Genomic DNA, 19,540 nt, shown 5'->3' on the forward strand with positions numbered 1-19,540 from the left:
ATCTCCCTGAACTAGACACAGTCTGGGATTTGCTATTTATTGATGGGAGAGGGTCTGCCTTGAACCTTAGTGGAATTGGAATTCTGCGGGAACTTGTTACTTAATGTGCAAAGACACTCCCCCCCCCCCCCACCTTTATCACTGGTAATCTAGGTAGAAGGCCTAGAGGAGGATAGGTCTCAGTCTCTGTGAACAGGCCTCCTTGATGCCTGATGATTGGGGTTAGGGTCATAAATGAAGACTCTTGATCTGCTGTTTGTCAGAGAGTGGATGGGATCTCCATTATGCTTATGTAGGCATTGTTTAAATTGTCCCATTAAAACTTAAATGGAAAGTAAGATTTTATGTGTGTGTGTCAGGGGTGGGGGGCAGTGATGTGTGAGCTAGGATAGCAGCCAGCTTGTAGCCTTAGTTCAAGTATGTTGTTTCTAAACATTTTCCAGAAATGATACATCATCTGCCTTTAGACATGTCTCACTCTGGGTGTGTGTGTGGGTGTGAAGTTGGGGTAATATATGGGAAAGAGGTACTGCCTTCTAATTTTGTTTGTTTTAAAGATCATAATGATGGATTGCCCCAGTTAGGTTCACACAAAATAAAGATGACACAGGGCCCAGTACCATCTTCAACCTTGTCTCATTGTTTGTCCTTGGATGTGCAGATATGACTCTAGTGGATGCTTTTTTTCTTCTTCAAGGTTCAACCTGCCATTGGTATTTTCCCTTTTTACTTAAGGGATGTTATCTTTTTAAGAAAAACAAAAATTGATCAAGATTATGGAGGTGGATTTCATTTTGAAGTATTTAAAGTATTTGAGTCCTTCTCAAATACTTTATTTTCTTGCTTTCTTTAAGTTTTCTTTCTGATCACAAGGCCTATTGCTTTACAGTGCAGTAATATTTAAAAAAAAAAAAAAAGGTTTCCATGGCTCTAATTTAGTCAAAGGAGACATGCAATGAATTTACTTTGGAGACCTGCCTCTGGAATTTTTCATGACTACTCTTTCCCTCAGGGCAGAACTCATGATTCCTTGATGTGTTTTTCTACTCTAGTCATTATTTAAGTTTCTCAGACTTACTACAACCTGTAATCTCCACTCCCTTGATTTATTTAAGCTTCTAATCAAGTACGTACTGTATGGTTCATGTTTATTGAATGAATAGCAGTTTCTGTTCCACTTCATCTTGTGGCTATTTAGGGGGGTGTTTTGGTCTTTTCACAGTCATTTTTAACTCTCAGCTATCCCAGACAAGTAGAATACTGTGTCTCTTTGCCTGCCTTTATTACATCTATCCTAAAGTATTTTTTTCTAATTATCATAAAGATTAAATTCCATTTTTGGTTTGTGTTTCTTAATAAGCATTGTTTCTTCTTTTTCTTCTTTATTATTTTGCATTTTTTCCTATTCCAGTGAACTTTTGTGAATAGCAGGGAGTGTCCAATGAGAGGAAAATTACCTTCAGTAGATGTTCCATCATAGTTTGTAAACAATGTTTATCTCATAAACTAACACTTTATTAGGAAAAATAAAAACTTACACCCTATGAAAAGTTAAAACTGAATTACATTTCTTTAAGAGACTCAATATTTTTATAAATATCTTCTTAATAGTCACTGTACAGTATTTTCAGTTTTCCACCTGGACCAATGGAGGGACACAGATTAAAAGAAAAACATCATAAGGTTTTCTGAATGTGCCAGATGCTTTCCCTATAAACTTCTTCAATATTTCATAAGGAAAATTTCACAAAAATATGTGACATTGCTTTATAAGCTCTGCCTGGGGCCTGAAAACATGAAAATTAAGAATGGAAATGTCTGAAATGGGAGACTATAGTGAAGAGACTTACTTGAATTATATCCCTTTAGCCATGCCACCAGTGATCTTGCTTTGATGAAGTACTTAAGCACAAATACATTTCATTTAATGTGAAATCTAATCGTGCTAATTTGCCAAAAGAAAATGTCCAATTAGTGATTAATTTGCTTTCATCAAAATGTTTATTGGAACCTGATTATATCAGGATATATGAAGCAAATATAGTTTCTATATTTCTTAACATTTCGGTAGTATATCCTTGCATATCTTACCAGTTATACTAACAGATAAAAGATAGGTTACTTAGTGTAAATTTCCATTTTACACAGTTGACAATTTTTAATACTAAATCTATAACTGAATAAGGAAATATATAAAGAAAAAGCTAATTTATTATTGATGGTTAACTTCCTAAGTATTTTTAAAAAATCCTATATTGTGGGAGAATTCTGGGTCAGCTGATTCCAATGTATGTGTTGTATTAATCAGCTATTACCACAATAATACTGCATAAATACTCCAAAACTTCATGACTTAAACAACAACATGAAATTATTCTCATGCTCAAAGGTGTATATTTGACTGCAGAGTGATCTAGACCAGAACAGTTGGGCAATTCTTCTTAAGGCTGCTACTTGGAGTTATATCAGTTTTGTGTCCCTTTCACTGTCCTTGGACCAGTTTCTGCTCAGAGCACTTTTTTGTGGCAAAGAGCAGAAACTCTCTACACCCATCATCCTCTAAGGTTCCTCTGGCCAAAGTCAGTCACGTGGCCAAGCCCAGAATCCACGGGGCAGGGGAATATACCAAACCCATGGAGGAGTGAGGAAGGGTAGGAGTTAGTGTTTATTGAAGAGTAATCCAAACTCTCTTGTAATTTTTATTCTTTATGATAAATTATATGTAAGATGGAAAGGATCCCTATTTGTGAAATCATGTGCAGATACACTATACAGTATCCCTTCTTTTTCATGGCATCCAATAAGGTTAAGAGTAAATTTAACTATAAATTTGCCAATCCTTATTTTAGGACCCAAGATGAACTTTTTAGCAGCTGTTTGTTTTAGCAGGTATTTGCTTCATTTTTGGTTGTTTATTTACAGATAGAGGTATATTTGGTGGCTCAGTAGAGTCTGTTTCTTTTTGTGTTTTTTTTTTCTCTTATTTTTTCTCTAAGAATGAACATATCTCTTGCGGGAGAGAAGAAATGGAAAAATGGCTGCTCCACTAAACTGCTGTTCTAGGGCAGAGGCCACATCTGTCTCTATTCGCTGCTATGTTTCTGCACTCAGCCCAGTACTTTGCTCTCAGTAGGCTCTCAATAAATATTAAACTGATTACCAACTTGCAAAAGGGTCCTCTTGTGTCCCACCTCTATTTCTGCTTCATTTTGTGTTAATACATACACTCCCTGAGAATACAAATTGATGTTTTCTTTATTGTGGTAAAATACACGTAGCATACAGTTTACCATTTTAACCATTTTAAAGTGTACAATTCAGGGGTATTAAGTACATTTCATAAGGCAAACTTCACAAACATGATATCGCTTTATGAGCCCTGCAATACCATCGCCACTATCGAGTTCCAGTACTTTTTCATCACCTCAGATGGAAATGCTGTCTACATCAAGCAGTTACTCCCCAACCCTCTTCCTCAAAGCCTGTGGTAAGAACTAATCTGTCTTCTCTCTCTATGGATGTGCCTATTTTGGACATTTCATACAAATGGACTCATACAATATGTGTCTTTTTGTGTCTAGCTTCTTTCGCATAACGTTATGTTTTCAAGGTTTATCTATGGTGTGTAGCATGTGTCAGTACTTCGTTCCTTTTTGTGGCTGAATAATATTCCGTTGTATGGATATGCCATATTTTATTTATCTATTCATCAGTTAAGGAATTCAGGCAAGTAATATTTCATATACATGCTAATTGATTCTAGATATCAGATGAAGTCTAATAGGTTAACAATCTCAGAGGTTTTACTTACTTCTCCCTGTAGAATATATCAGTGGAGAGGAATTCTTTTTCAGAACTTGGTTGGAAAGGGAAAAGGAGAAAACTGGAAGACTTTCTAGAACAGTGATATGACCACAGTGTAGAGTGAATTCCCACTGCCCAATTAAACTGTGGTACTGTGTTGTTGTTTTTTTTTTTAACTTCAATCTAGATTACTATGATCAGGTATCATAGTCATTTGACAGCAATTTGGTAGGAAACCAGGAATCAGCAGCTGGTTATTTTAATTGTGACTTTAATCTTGCATCTTTTCCTTATTTGCTGTGATACATGCTTTAATTTTCTCTTTTATAAAATAATAACAATACCCAAACAGTACTTTCCTACTTCTTCCCATGCTTTCTGTCACAATATTATTTGTGCTTTCCAGCCTCCTCCTGCTCTCCAAAAATGTTTTAAACCCCAGGTCATGTGAGATTCTGATTTAAGATTTAAAAATACTTCCCTCCTTGAATGTTTATTACCCAATTGGAATCTGAAAGGGACTGCATGACTATTTCATTATCCATAGAGTCCAAGAGGAGTGCAATGGAATTAATTTAAAAGCTTGGGAAAATAAGATATATGAATAAAATTAAAGGAATTGGCATTATGTAACCTGGAGAAATGAGGACTGAAATCTTTAATACATGAAGAACTATTATATAGAGGATATAGAGGAGGATGAATGATTTTTCTCTGTCTTCCATGAGAACAGAATAAGAGGAAATGGATTTAAGCTATAGCACACAGGATTTAGATTAGAAATAAAAAGCTTCCTAACTCTAGGGAATGTAAGGCATTTTATCAGTGTCCTTGTTAAATCCCAAAAGGGATTTAAGGAAAAGAAATAGGAAGAATTACTTTTATTAACATTGTTTATTAAGAGATGTTCCTAAATACCCTTCCTTGTGAATGTTTAGAGGAGGATAGAGACCTACCTATTTTGGGTGGTCTCGGCTCCTGAAGAAAAGAGAGGGCACCGTACTGTCATGTTTCTCCTCTGTAGAAGTGTGGAGCACAATGCTTTGCAGGCAAGACCTGCTTATAAAATGTAGTGAAATGAATAGGCCCCTCTTCTTAAAGACAAGAAAACCTAGGTAGTGTAATAACTATATGCTCTAAGATCTAGCAGCTGGCTGCTTCTAGGATCAAATTCACACAATTATTTAAGACAAAATGTAGATTTGAGCCAGAGAATAGATTTCTACCTGTTTTATACCTAGAACACTGGATGAACAATCCAGAACTAGACTCAGGCGCACTCTCTCCCTGCTATACCCTGGATGCCTGGACTGTTTCTGGATCAACAATTTAGTAATAAGCTATGAACTGGTTAGGTGAGTCAATGACCTGGTTCTAGTGAGCAATATACATACAATACTGAGCAGTTTCTTTCAAAAATGATTAAAAATAATGTATTCAGTAATTATTCTTTGAGTTCCTATAGCATATGAGGCATTACGCTAAGTCCTAGGCAGTGCATAAAATGGAAAAGATGTCTGTGAAATAATGTGGAGATAAGCTGTCCCTTATTTTTAAAGGCATCTGGCAATATTAAGGCTAAACGTCAGGAGAAGGTAGATAGGAAAAAACCAATGGAAACAGCTTTGTGTTTTCTCAGAAGGTATTGGGGTGTAGGCTTATAAACTCCACATCTGTTCCCTCCCTGGCATCAGCCTCTTCCCTTTGTCGCCCACCCCTTTGTCAGTCCGTGCAGGCAGACTGACCTGCTCTTCCACCCCTGCACTGTACACCGCTTCCCGCATGTGCTTGCCATATCACCAGCTCGTGCACAGGCTTACAGCCAACATTTTCATTCTCTTCACTCTTCAGCCAGCAGGAATTCAGGGGTCCTGAATGGAGAGTAATTTGATGGCATTTGAAGGCCTGCTGTGGTGGTGGGAGTGAGCAAGGCCCTGTGGGGCAGAGGTCCACAGTCTAGAGCCTCGGGCCTAAATTTGAGGTACCAAGTCTAGAAATTTATTTTAACTTCTATGACGGGAATAAAGTGATGAGAATTAAAATCTACCATGGAGTGAAGAAAACTGTCAAGCAACACCGGCAGCAGGCACTGAGAAATAAAAAAAGAGAAAAAAATTGTTTAAAATGCTGGTTACGATAAATATATAAACCAATCTTCAATGATGCATAATCACCAGTAACATAAAATCACAATAACAATGATTCATCATTAAATATGCCAGATTAATTTTGCATATATTTCATTTCATTTCAATTTAAACTATTCATGTGACTCAGTTTTCAAAATTTCTTGGTTTTGTAGCATGGTTGTCTGTTCAGAGCATATAAAACAATAGAGAAGACAATACCTACCCATGGAGTACCCACCCATATAATTATTCATACTGTTTGGTTGATGTTTCATAAATAATGCTGGTTAAAAAAATTTTTTTTTCTGTTGAAATGGGAGGAGTATTTCAACGATATTTGAAAAGACAACAATTGGCATATTGTTCTGATTGCCTTAGCTGCCTTCCCTGAAGGAAACATGCTTGTTTTCAGGGCTGGCTAATCTTGGAATAATAATACATTGTTCTCAATGTTAAGTTGAGAGAAATTTAATCAGACTGCTTTCATTTTGGCAATTTCAGGATTTCTAGCTTCCATTTCCTGCCTCCCCAGCAAAAACTGAACAGAGAATATTGGATTTTCTGCTTCTCTGATACTTCGCTCAAGCATTACTTTTTTTTTTTTTTTAAATAAGATTTAATCAAAAGTAGTCTCTCCCTTGGCCATCCTCATCCTTGTCAGGCACTGTTTTTAACCTTGATAAAAGCAGTATTAAGTCTGTATTTTGATTTTAAGGTTGAAAAATTAATGTAGGCAACTAAAGGAATCAAAACAAAACTTGGGGATTAACTTTTACAATTAAGGCAAGAAGAAAAGCAATTAGTGGCTTGGCTATCAGATAGGCCTTCACCGACCCATTTAATGCAATTTCTTTAACCCACTAGTATCTTTTATCTGGATTGAGCAGTGATTCTTTGTCGGTCATCAATTAAATTTTTTTCCCTTCCCCTTGAAGGAGTTATTCCAGATTCCTGGCAGCCTTGCTGAACTGCAGTGGAGCCAAGGACTTTTATGTATGCAAATTCTTAATTGTAAACATTGTGACAAGCATCGGCAAACTGGGATTTGGCAGAGTTGGTGTGATGTCATCGAAAAGAATTTCCTTTGTTTTATTTAAAAGTGGTTTCCAAGTTTTTCCCCAGTTAGTCTGGCTTTTATCTCAAGCTCCAAGAAAGCCCTTTACCAGATGTCAGAACCAAGACATAGTCTTTGACTTCTAAGGACTTTATCCAGGCTGACCTGGATTACTCCCCTTCATGGATTGAATACAAACTTCTTAAATAACACTCCATTTCTCCAGGCTAATGTTCTCTCTTTTCCTTCCATTTATCTTACCCTGTCTATCCTCATCCTTTGTCTTAGGCAGAACTTTCGCGTTTCAATTCCCTTAGCATGAAAGTGACTCTCAAACACTGTCATCTCCTTAAAATATTTTCAAAACTAGGTTTTGATTCCCACCCTGATTTCATCCTGTGTAAGCAGTCAAGTTACAGGTTGATGAATCTGATGTAAGTTAGTGGCAAAATCCTAAAACAGAATATTCAACAAGTGGTTTGTTAGCACTTAGGGAAAAAGTCAGTGATAAATTGTGAGGGTCTGAATGAATTTTCTAAGAACAAATGGCAAACCAATCTCTCCCTTAGATAGGTTCCCTGCATTGGGAGGTCAGAGAAACTGTATAGAGCATTTTGATTCCAGCAAGATATTTGAAGTAGTTACTCAAGGTGGCTTCATGGACAAGATGTAGAAAACAGCTGGGTGAAATGGTCAGGTCTGGCAGAACAGCTGTGGCTACTTAGTGAAATTATATAATTTAGGAGGTGATTTTTAGAGGTGTCCCACAGACTCTAGTTGGCCCAACTTCAATAAGTGTTTTGATTTATGGTTTGGATGAGTCATGGAAGGCCCTTTTCTATTTCCTGTTTGATTGTCTATTTGATCTTCAAAACACCACCTCAGAAGTCTTCTATCATCCTTCAGTTTGATTTAGAGATCTCCACTCTGTACTGCTATAGTAGTTTTTCATAGAATTTACCACATTGTTCTGTAATTCCTCATTTTTCCTGCCTGTTTCCTTTTGTAGGCTGTGAAATTCTTGAGGTCAAAGACCAATCTTATTTAACTTTATATCCCAGAGCATCTGGTACTCAGTAAAAAAATTTTTGAATAGGTGAATGAATGAGTGATTTAGTGCCAAGTTTAGCATTACTTTCATGTAATACAAAAATGCAATATAGTTAATAATAGAATTAAGATTCAAAAAGAGTTGAGTGGCTAAAAAAAATGGCTCCAATTAAAATGATGAAGTTCAATACCTCGACTCCATTGATTTTACTGACCACCTTTGATTGTCTCTTACCCCCTTGCTGTTTTCTATTTCCTCCTCACCAAGCCTAATTTCATGGTTGATCATTATAATCACTCCCTTGCCCATCTCTTGCCTTGTCCTTTACAAAACCACAACCCTGGGTAAATCCAAGTCTCTACATGGATCCATGGATAAACAGGACTGAAGAAAAGCCCACCACCCTGCAGACTTGCCTCACTCTTTTTTTTTTTTTTTTAATAAATTTATTTATTTTATTATTTTTGGCTGCGTTGGGTCTTTGTTGCCGCACGCGGGCTTTCTCTAGTTGCGAAGAGCGGGGGCTACTCTTTGTTGCTGTGGGAGTGCTTCTCATTGCAGTGGTTTCTCTTGTTGCAGAGCATGGGCTGTAGGCGTGCGGGCTTTAGTAGTTGTGGCATGAGGGCTCAGTAGAAGTGGCTCACAGGCTCTAGAGCACAGGCTCAGTAGTTGTGGCGCACAGGTTTAGTTGCTCTGCGGCATGTGGGATCTTCCCGGACCAGGGATTGAACCCATGTCCCCTGCATTGGCAGGCGGATCCTTAACCACTGTGCCACCAGGGAAGTCCCACTAGCCTCACTCTTAATTCATGACCACTAACCTGAAGTGAGCCCTTAATGCTGCCACTGATCATTTTGTATGTCCCTAATCTCTTCCCTCTCCAAGTCTGTCACATGACTGTTTAGACTTTTTCTCTCTCTCCGCAAACACTATCACGTTCCCCATTCTCACTCTCAGTTGATGACCTTCCTTCTTTTTCACTGAAAAAAATGTAAGCAATCTCATGAAAACTTCCACATCACCCATCATCTCCTCTGCACCCACATACTTTGCCTTCCTTTATGTTACTAGAGAGATAAACTGTTACAACCAGACATAAAACCATCATCATATACACTGGATTCCACCCCTTTCATTTACTCAAGAAAATAATTCCAGGAATTCTGGGATTTCTTACAATGTCTTTTCTTTTTTCACTTTCTACTATGTCACATTCACAAGAATATAAACATACTATTATTTCTTCTACCTTAAAAAGTCTTCTTTAGATCTTCTGCCCTAGTTCTTTGCAGCAAAACTCCTCAGAGGAGTCTATTTGACAATGTCTCTAATTCTCTTTTCCCATTCTCTATTAAAGCCACTCTAATCAGCGTTTTGCCCCCATAATTCTTTTAAAACTGCTCTTCATCCTCATCTTAGTTGATTTGTTAGCACCCTTTGGTGCTTTGATTACCTCTTTCTTTCTGGTTGATATATTCTTTCTTTGACTTCCAAGATACCATTCTAGTTTGTTTTTACCACTACTTTATTGTCTACTCATTTTCAGTCTGTTTGCTTGTACTTCTCTTCTCTGCAGCCTCTTCTTCTTTATGAGCCCTAGAAGTAGGGCTCACTCCTTGATTTTCTTCTCTTTCTGCATTTATTGCCCGATGATCATCTGGTTTCATGGTTTCTGTATACTGATGACTTCCAAATTTGCATGTCCAGTTTAGATCTCCTTCCCAAATGCCTGATTCTTACAATTGTCTAGGAATGATTTCCCCCTGCCAAGTCTGCTCCATCTATAGCATTCCCCATCTCTCATTTAATGGCATTCTATCCTTAAAGTTTTTTGGGCTAAAAACCTTGATTTTTGTCTCCCTTTCTCTCACACTCCATATCCAGTATATTGAGAAAGCATGTTGACACTAATTTCAAAATAAATCCAAAATCTCATCACATCTCATCACCTCTACTGTTACCACCCTAGACCTAGACACTATTATCTCTAGCCTGGATTATTGCAGGAAACTCCTCCTGGTCTCTCTGCTTCTACTTTTGGTGCCTTCAGTCTGTGCTCAATATAGCAGCCTCTGCTGAAAATCCTGCTACATCTCACTTAGAGGAAAAGTCAGAACCTTGCAGTGGCTGCAGGAGCCTGCATGCTTTGCCCTTCCTCCCATAACTTTTACTTCATCTTCTGCTAGACTCCTCCTTGCTCACTCTGCTCCAGTCACAATGGCCCACTTGCTGTTGCTCAGACACACCAGTCGCAGTGCCACCTTAGGGTCTGAGTTGGCTCTTCCCTTTGCCTGCAGCACTCTTCCCCCAGATACCTGCGTGCCTTTCTGTAACCTCCTGCTTAAATGTCACCTTCTCGGTAAGTCTGCTCTGGCACACTATTAAATACTAATGATTGCACCCCAACTCCCAGCGCCTCTGATCCTGCTCTATTTTTTTTCTTTTTATATAACACTTGTTTATTTTTCAGTATACTATGTTATTTACTTATTTATCAGATTTATTGTCTTTCTCCCCCTGTAGAATTTAAAAACACTTCACAATTACATGATGGAAGAGTTGTGACTTACCATTTGCTTATGAGAAAAAACAAGAGTTTTAGATGTAAATACAAGACACTGTTATCTTCTCATTGCTAAAAAAGTTAAGCATCAGGTTGTGTTAATAGTAAGTAAAGGGAAGTAATCATTTTTCTATTTGTTTTACAAATATTTATTAAGTATGTCTTATGTTAGTAACTGTCATAGGTTCTGGAGCTACAACAGTGAACAAAACAAATAAAAATTCTTGACCTCATGGAGTTATATTCTGGTATATTTTATTGTACACTGCTGTATCTAGTGTAATGCACTGTATTCTGTATGGGCTATGCCAGACCAATCATACTGCATTTCCTTTGGTCATTACTCTTTGGATCACATTGGTTAAGAGCATGGGCTTTGGAATCAGAGAGACAAGGATTTGAATCTTGGCTCACTTTGACCTTGGAAAAATTACTTAACTTCTCTGAGCCCCACTTTCCCCATCAATAACGTGTGGGTACTGATACCTACAGTAAAAGATCATTTAGACTGTCAGGACCTGACCCATTCCAGATTAATATTTCTTACTTTAGGTATCTTAACTCCAAAAGAGTGCAATGATTTACAAAAGGCATTTTAGTCTGACAGTTTTGGTATATAATATGAGATGTCAAGTATAATAAGAAATAAACAAATTTAATATGCATAGATGTCTTACAGAATCTTTTTTATTACTTGAATGCCATGCAAATTACTTAAAGAATTCATTGTGTATCTGTGGATGTTTTGAATGAAAATATTTGTTTACCTGTGAAAGGAAAATATGTATCACATAAAATATAAATATTTAATGATGTAAATGTTGTTATATATAACTAATATATTTTGCCCACCAAATTTTTACTGCAAAATCAGACTTTATAAGCCATACTCATTTCCTTAAAAACATGGCTAAAAAAAGTCTGGTAATTATTTTAAGCACAAAATTTATTTTAAAAACATGAAATTTGTTCCTAATCTGCAGAAAGAGGTTTTGTAAGATCACTAACCATCAGGATTTGCTTTTTCTATAGCAGCCACAGGAGAGGATGATAGGTCTTTGGAAAAGATCAGGCAGGGGCCTCTGCTTGCTTGTGCCTTCCTTCATTTTCAAGGTTCTCTCCCATCCTATGCATTTGGAGTAACTTCTGTTTACCAATGAATACATTTTGTTCCATGGGATTTATGAAATTTTCACAACATCAAAGACCCTCATCAGAATCATTTTCTAACCATCCTTTATAGTCCTCACTGCCTTGTCCATTTTGTCATCACCTTCCTGTCATTTGCAGCCTTGGAGGTCACACCATCTCTTAGCACAGAACATTGTAGCAAAATGCTCCTCTGTTATTGCATAGTGTAACTAAAGATGGACAATCATGAAGAACCTTTTTTTAAGAATAAATTAGTTATTTGAATGCTTACAGTATTTAAACTTTCAGATAAATTATCTTAAATACAATTGGTATGAGGAATTCAAGAAATAGTAATGTATATAAAGAATTTCTCACAATGTATGGCACAAGGTAATTGCTTAATAAATAACTTTAATTATTATTATTGTACAAACAGATTAGTGTATATTTAGAGGAAAATTCCCAGGACTGTAAAGGGATCAGTATAATGTGAGGATTTTTTTAAAAAGTAATTGTCTTAACTATATACATACAGTTGTAGATTCATATTTCCTTTAGAGTTCTCTTCATACATTATCCATAATAGTGATGAGTTTCTAGTTGACAAGAACCATGCCAGTTTAACTTGTTTTTTTAAAATTTCTAACCAAGCACTAAGAATTTTGTAGGTACATTCTGTTTGCATTAGATAAAGCTAATTTAATATTTTTCTTACCACTGAAGGAGATTGGGAGCTTCCAACGATTCTTGGAAATCATTAAATTAGGATTAATGATTATCTATATAGAGAATCTATACTGCATGCATTAATGTTAGACAAGGTCAGGGATCTACATTATTCATTCATTTATTCAGCCTGTCATTTTAAAATCATTCAATAAACATTTATTGAGCATTTTGCACTCCTTATTAAGTATACTAGATGTTGGAAAATTAAAAATAACTTTTAGGCTCTATTATTAATATGATAGATATTTGTGCTGGAAGACTATTTATATGTGAGACATCTGTGGGGGAGTTTAGCTTTTACGATCTAAGGAAGGAGACTAGATTATACCATAAAGTTTTATCTTGAATATACTTACATACAAATTCAGGATTGTATTAGAGTTTTTTAGTTCAAGTAATAGGAAACCCAATCCAAATTGGCTTAAGCTAGAGAGGGAATTTATTGGCCCATATACATGAAAAGTCCAGGGTATTTCTTGTTTGAGTACTGCTAGATCCAGTGTATTGATGTAATCAGAACCAAATCACCCTTTTAATCTTGGTTTCGCCTCCCTCTGGAAGTTGGCTTCCCTCTCAGGTAGGCTTTCTCTTTGAGCTGTCCCGTAGCAGCTCAGACTTACATCTTTCATGCTGCAGAAGGGAAAGAATTCTCACCCTGTGCCCATGACCAAAGGCCTGGAACTTTCTGATGTGGACATATTCTCTTTGCTTAACTGATTACTGTGTTTGGGAGTAGGCGGATGATGTTCTGATTGTCCCTCAAGGATCAAGTGTCCACCTCTAGGCTTGAGGATGGGAGGATGGAGTTGGTTCCATGTGAACCACTTAGTCTGAGAGTTGGTAAGAAGTACCACCCAGGCCCATTACTCAAGGAAGAGGGATGCATGATGAGGAGTCACACAAGGATCCACAGCAAAGATCCTGTGACAGGTGTGGGACTGTTCCAACTGATGGGGTTGGTAAGAGAGAGGAGAAAGAGCTTCAGATTAACATTAATCTTATGTATTTTGCCATTTACATTGGTGATCAGACACCCTATCTAGAAAAACTGTCACTGTGCTTTCGATTTCTTTAATTGTAGTATGAAAGATCCCTTTCCAGAACCTCCACATAGACATGGAGGTTTTGATGTGCACACCTATATGAAAAGTGTGCATCTAAAGATGCTTGTTCTTTGTGTAGCTAGATGTGTGACTATCCATGAATGTGCATTTCAGACAAGGAATTTTCCAATTTTTATAGTATCCATGCTCCAAATATCCCTCTTGAAACTGCTGAGGACATAGTCCTTCTACTTTATTTAAAAACAAAAATCACAACAAGAGCAATAGCAACACAACAAAATGCTCCATTTACCTTTAAAGGTATACCGTGAATATGCATGTTTGGTTGTTTTGGGAGGGGAAGAAATGTACACTTGAATTCAGTGTTATTTGAGAATCTTATGGATGCATTGCAGGCACCTTCACACGCCAGACACTGTGAATTTACAAACTCATATGATTATCATAATGCCCAGCAAGGCAGATCTGATCTCTATCTTTCACATATCTCAAATGTCTAATCAGTCTTGACTATGTTTATATTTATGAGAGAAGCAGTAAAATACTGATTGGAATTGGTGTATTTGGCTGGGTCTTACCGATTGGTGGATACCATCAAGATGGTCAGCAGGATTTTCCCTCCGGATGTGAGATTCTGTTGATTTTTATTCTGGAACAATTCTCAGAAAGAGGATCTTCCAGCTTCCTGCCTGGAGGGTATAATGATGGCTTTTAGCATACTGAATGTGGGCAGGCAGAGGGGCTTGGGAGTTTCACTGTTTATTATGCTGATAAAATGTAATCCTCCAGTTTTCAGCAAGGCACCACATCTCACCCTGCTCTGTGCTTGGTGTCCCAATCTAGGGCCCTCTTGTTCAGTTTTTGTTGGAGGTGGAAGAGTTATGTTGCCTGGTTATGGAGGTGGGGACCTGAACTTCTCACTGCTCCTCGTAGAAATTTTCCAACTGGCTTCCTTAACAACTGCTACCTCCATTTCCTAAGACTTTCGAGGATTCTAGGATAGAGATGGCTTGCTTCTCATTTATATCATGCTGTTGTAGACTTAATCTTCCTGCTGCCTGCTAAGCCATTTATCATTTCTCCATCCACTCTCGGCTTTCATATACTATTTGGTTCAGGGTTATAGAGAGCCTCAGTCGTACTGAAGTCAAAGTATTGTTTCTGTTTTTTGTTACCTATGCTTTTTGAGAGTGATTTTTAAAAGAAGAGGGCAAAAATATTTTTACTATTTTGAAGCCAGATGTCATCTAATTTATAATTCTCTTGACCTCAGTGTCCTTATCTATAAAATGAGCTAGATGGCTTCTAAAGATGTAAATGCCATTATCATTATTGTTTTCATATTAATATAAGTGTATGTGTATTATTTTAAATTTCTAGTTCATTGATTTAGGATAAATTTTTCCTGTTGAGGAGGCCTGAAAAACTAAAACATCCTATATGTTAATTAATTTTACTTCAGGCATATAAGTACAAATACAGTTGTATCCACTATATTATAGGGTGTCCCACATAAAAGCAATTAGTTAATTGAAGCATATTCTTTAAATGGGGCATCAACCAAGCAGATCAAACCACAAAAAAAAAGGAATGTGATTGTTTACTAACTGCTCTAACATAAGATCCTTAGAGCTTTGAAGAAAGTGACTTTACCAAATGCTAAACTTAATTTTAGGTGATGCAACTACTTAGTTTTAAAATAGTTCAAAAATACTAACTTTATATGAAACTCTAACACATTTTTTTAGGTGAGCCATTTATTCTATAATGATTCAGTTGCTAACTCATGAGTTAGAGAATCAATTATTTTTAAAACAATTTTTTAAAGTTCTGTGCTCTTCCATTGTTAAATTGTGACATGTAATAATAGGTCCATTTTGGGAATTTACTCTGAATAAGACAGTTACAAAAATAATACAATATAAAATTTCAACCTATATTTGGGATTTGAGTATAACACACTACTCTGACGCATAAGCCCAAAGGAACACATTTCTTATTTACATGTTTCTATTATCCTTTCCTTCTCCTCTCTTCCCTCCATTTCTCCCTTTCTCTCCTGAATATCCTTAGTTCTATTTTGTCACTAAGAAAAAGTTTCTACATATCTGGCCAAAGGCCAAAAGTGAATACCAAGCAAACTCAGTCACCTCTTTGAGGATTAGTGATGGGATTTTTACCCAGCATGCCCTAGGTTTGCAGTGTTTCTTTTGCCAAGATGAATCTCTGGGCAATCCAGTACTTGTTTGGAAGAAGACTTGAGAAAAGTTTAATCATTTGTGGAGTTGATTTTTTGACAGGTCAGCAGAAAACTGCTTTTTTTTTTTAATCCAGATTAATGTGTTTAAGTAAGACTCAGGAAATAAAGAGTACTGGCTTTGGCAACAGGTTTGGGCAACAGGCAGATGCAGAGAGTTCTTGGAGAGGCATCAATAAGCATATGCATCTCTGGGGAAAAAAAATCCCACGGACCTATAAAGAAGCCAGTTTTTCAGTTATACGAACATCAAGTATTAATTGTTTCTAGACACGGTTGGATAGAGAAGGAAAAATTGGGGCCTGGCCTAGTTTTATCATGTGACCATAATCTCCAACAGCGACAACAATATCAATAAAACCGTGGGCTCCCAGAAAACCCTTCTAGAACCTTTAGTGAAGACCTTGGAGTAGAAGAGTAACCGGAAATCGAATTACCATGCAATAAGGATGGAGGAATAAAAATGGAAGTGCAGGTACTTACCAACAGCTAAATGGAGAGGAAGGAAATGGAAACTTTTAAAATGCTTTGAATGGACATGTGCTCCTGCATGCAGTCATCTAAAAGAGAGGCCAGCTAAATTTGGTCATCTTTTAAAGTTCCAATGACTTGTATTTCCCAGGAGTGACCAGGCCCTGAGAATGTGACTCATGCTTACCAAACTACTTGCATGACTGAGGTAGACACAGAATGATGATTGATTTATTAACAAAGGAAAATATAACTATTGTGTGGCCTGGGCGTGTATGTGAGAGCATGATCAACACAGTCCTTCTCTGTAGACAAACCTTCTTGAGAAGCTTTATCATGGTTAGAAACCATGGGAACAATACAATGATTTCAGGAATAAAAGTTATATTATCAGTCTGTTCTTTTCCTAAAGTTAAACAAATTGGGAATCACAGTGTCATGGTAATCCCAGACCCGGAAGAAGGGGGCTTTAAATAAACTCAGTGCACAGTGGTACCATTCCAGGGATATGTGATGTCTCCATCTCTTGAGAGGAATGGTTTTGCCAGATGGACCAGGGCAGTCACAGTCTGATGGCATGTGCTTCCAAGATCCTCTCAGCAATAGAGTGGCTTTGCAGTTGGACCGAAATAAGTATAAGCAATCTCCTTTTCAGTTTACTTGGATTCTCAGAACTGCTCAAGCCTCATCCTTAAGTCTACTTCTGTTTGATAATGGAGTGCTTCTGGGAACAGCCTTACTTGATGGATTATGTTCACCCACTGTGACTCTCCAGTATCCATCCATCTTTCTTCAACCAACCAAACTGGAGAATTAAATGGTAGTAGAATAGAAGCCACCACCCATTCATTTCAAATCTTCACTGGTGTTACCACATTGGCTAGTCCTCAGAATTGCAGTATGGCTTTTGGTTGAATATTGTGGTAGGGATACATGTTCCAGAGTATTTCATTTGTTACTTAGTCCTTTATTCTTTACTCTGTGAATCAGGAAGCTATCATGGGGGGGCTCTATGATTAAGGATATCCATTCTTCAGCTCCTGAGTTTGTATTTGTTTGTAATTCAGGGTCCTCCTAAACCCACTTTGAGGCTGTCAACATTCCATTTTAATCTGAATCCATATACCCTCTCTCTGACCAGTAGTCTAGAGTGATATTCTGGGTCCTCAGGAATTAGTGTTAGCTCAGAGCCAGAGTGCAGTAGCATTGATACAAAAGTTTGTTTCACATTCCCAGTTAATGCTGTAGATTTCTGTGTAGATGGATAATAGGAGTAGATGACACTTACTGAGCACTTATTATGCATCAGGCACCGTTCTGATTCTTGTTTCTAAATGTTCTAGATGCTGGTATCTCTTTCACCAAATATCCAAAATCTTTGGCATAAAGAATATTTTTGTGGGCCCACCCAGGGGTACATAGAGGAGATGGGCAAGTCACATGTTAAATCTACCAAGTGTTCCTAGCTTGTGAAAGGAGAATTCCCTTCAAATAAGAAATGGGGGGACTTCCCTGGCAGTCCAGTGGTTAGGACTCTGCACTTCCAATGCAGGGGGCGCGGGTTCGATCCCTGGTTGGGGAGCTAGGATCCTGCATACTGTGCGGCACAGCCATTAAAAGTAAATAAATAAATAAATAAATGCCTCTCAACTCAAACAAAAGTACGACTAGAAAATTAAAAAAAAGAAAGAAAGAAATGGGTCTGCAGGCCGAATGGCCTAAAGCAAAACAAAATATAGAGACCTGGTAAATGTCTGCTACACACATACAGGTCCACCTCTTTCCTTTAACTGCCGCATAGTGTTCTATTGATTTGATATTTCATAGTTTATTCACTACTCCTCCATTAACACAGTTTCCTTATTTATTGCTACTTCAAACAATACTTTATAAATATTTTTATATGTCTCTGAGCACATATGTGAAGATTTTTCTATGATTTGTATTAAAAGAAAGGTTTCATTATCAAGTGTGTTCATATTTTGCCTCTGTGTTGGAAAGGCTGAGTCCCCATAGCCTATCCTTTTTTTTTTTCAGACATACACAGTGTTTACTGGTACTTTTGTTTTGAGCTCTGTAACAAAACGGTGTTTGGAAACAATATTTAGGATAAACAGTTCATTTGGCTAAAAGGTTTTGCTTTGTTTTTGAGAAGAGAAGATTCAAAGTAACCATAGTTATGAACTATGGCAAGCAGAGACAGAGGGCTGTTCAGGAAAAACCAATGAATGGAAAATGAAACTCCTCCAAATAAATGAATAAAAAAACCACACAAGCAAAAAACAGCAACAAAATACAAATGCTTTAACCAACAATCTTGTCCTAATAATGAGAATCAATCTCATATAGATATCAGAAAACTGAAAAAAGCTAAGATAGCCAAATCATGTCCCCTAGAATCTGAGTAGGGAAAATTAAATAGGTTCCCAACTTTTAAAATACAGATTTTAAAAACTTTAGCTTTCTAAGCCAAATATATATAGCATATGGTTTTATATGTCCAATGCCCTCATCTCTTTTTTTTTCCCTCTGAGCTTACAGGAAAACACTGTGTTTATTTCTGACATTTGGGAAAGCTGTTTCAGCCCCAGTGTTGATTGATAGCAGTACATACCAGGGTTAATAAAAGAGACGTGTTCAGTGAGTCACCAGCACAAGAGCTAAAACAGGTCACATCCCAAGGTAAACCACGCAGGTCCCAGCATCACCCCATAGAGTTTTAGAGCTGTGATTGAGATTCAGAAAGGAGGAATGTGTGTTTGCCAAGAAACATCAATGCTTTTGACTTCTTTAAACCTAGACTGCTTGGTGGCATTTCCAGACAGCTGATGAGGTCTGGAGGGGAGAGTGTAAAGCTAAAGTCAAAAACCCTACTGAAGTGAATTTGCTGTAGTTTTTTATTTTAAATGTATAGATGTTTCATGGTGAAAAATTTGAAATGGAAGACGTTAGTTAGCATGAAGTGATATGCTAGTCCTCACTCATATCTTGGCAGGTCTGCCTGATTTTTCAGTAAGGGTCAAAATGCCAGGAAATTTCATGTTACTCATATTCCTACTCATATGCTATTAATGATATTCGAAAAAAAAAAAACTGAAAATAGAAGCCAAACACCTCAATCAACAATCTGATCCTAATAATGAAAATCAACTGCTATATAGAAACCAGAAAACTGGAAAAAAGATAGTATAGACAATATTATTGATTTGATATCCCAATCATAATAATACCACAAATACTTTATCATATTTTCCAGTAAAGGAGCTTCATACATAATTAACCTT

At 37.0% G+C, this 19,540-nt stretch overlaps 2 long non-coding RNA genes across 2 annotated transcripts in view; one reads left to right on the plus strand and one right to left on the minus strand.

The window, feature by feature from the left end:
• Positions 1 to 19,540, plus strand: part of LOC137757429 (uncharacterized) — a 310,561-nt gene that overhangs the window by 102,330 nt on the left and 188,691 nt on the right. The gene's annotated exons all lie outside the window — the stretch shown is intronic.
• LOC137757423 (uncharacterized) lies at positions 3,296 to 16,344 on the minus strand. The gene is made up of 3 exons (XR_011072338.1): positions 16,269 to 16,344; positions 14,107 to 14,217; positions 3,296 to 5,893 (listed from the first exon to the last, which is right to left on the minus strand). It is a non-coding gene; the product is annotated as an uncharacterized lncRNA (long non-coding RNA).

The sequence above is a fragment of the Eschrichtius robustus genome, chromosome 2 (assembly GCF_028021215.1).
Source record: "Eschrichtius robustus isolate mEscRob2 chromosome 2, mEscRob2.pri, whole genome shotgun sequence".
Taxonomy (NCBI): Eukaryota; Metazoa; Chordata; class Mammalia; order Artiodactyla; family Eschrichtiidae; genus Eschrichtius; species Eschrichtius robustus.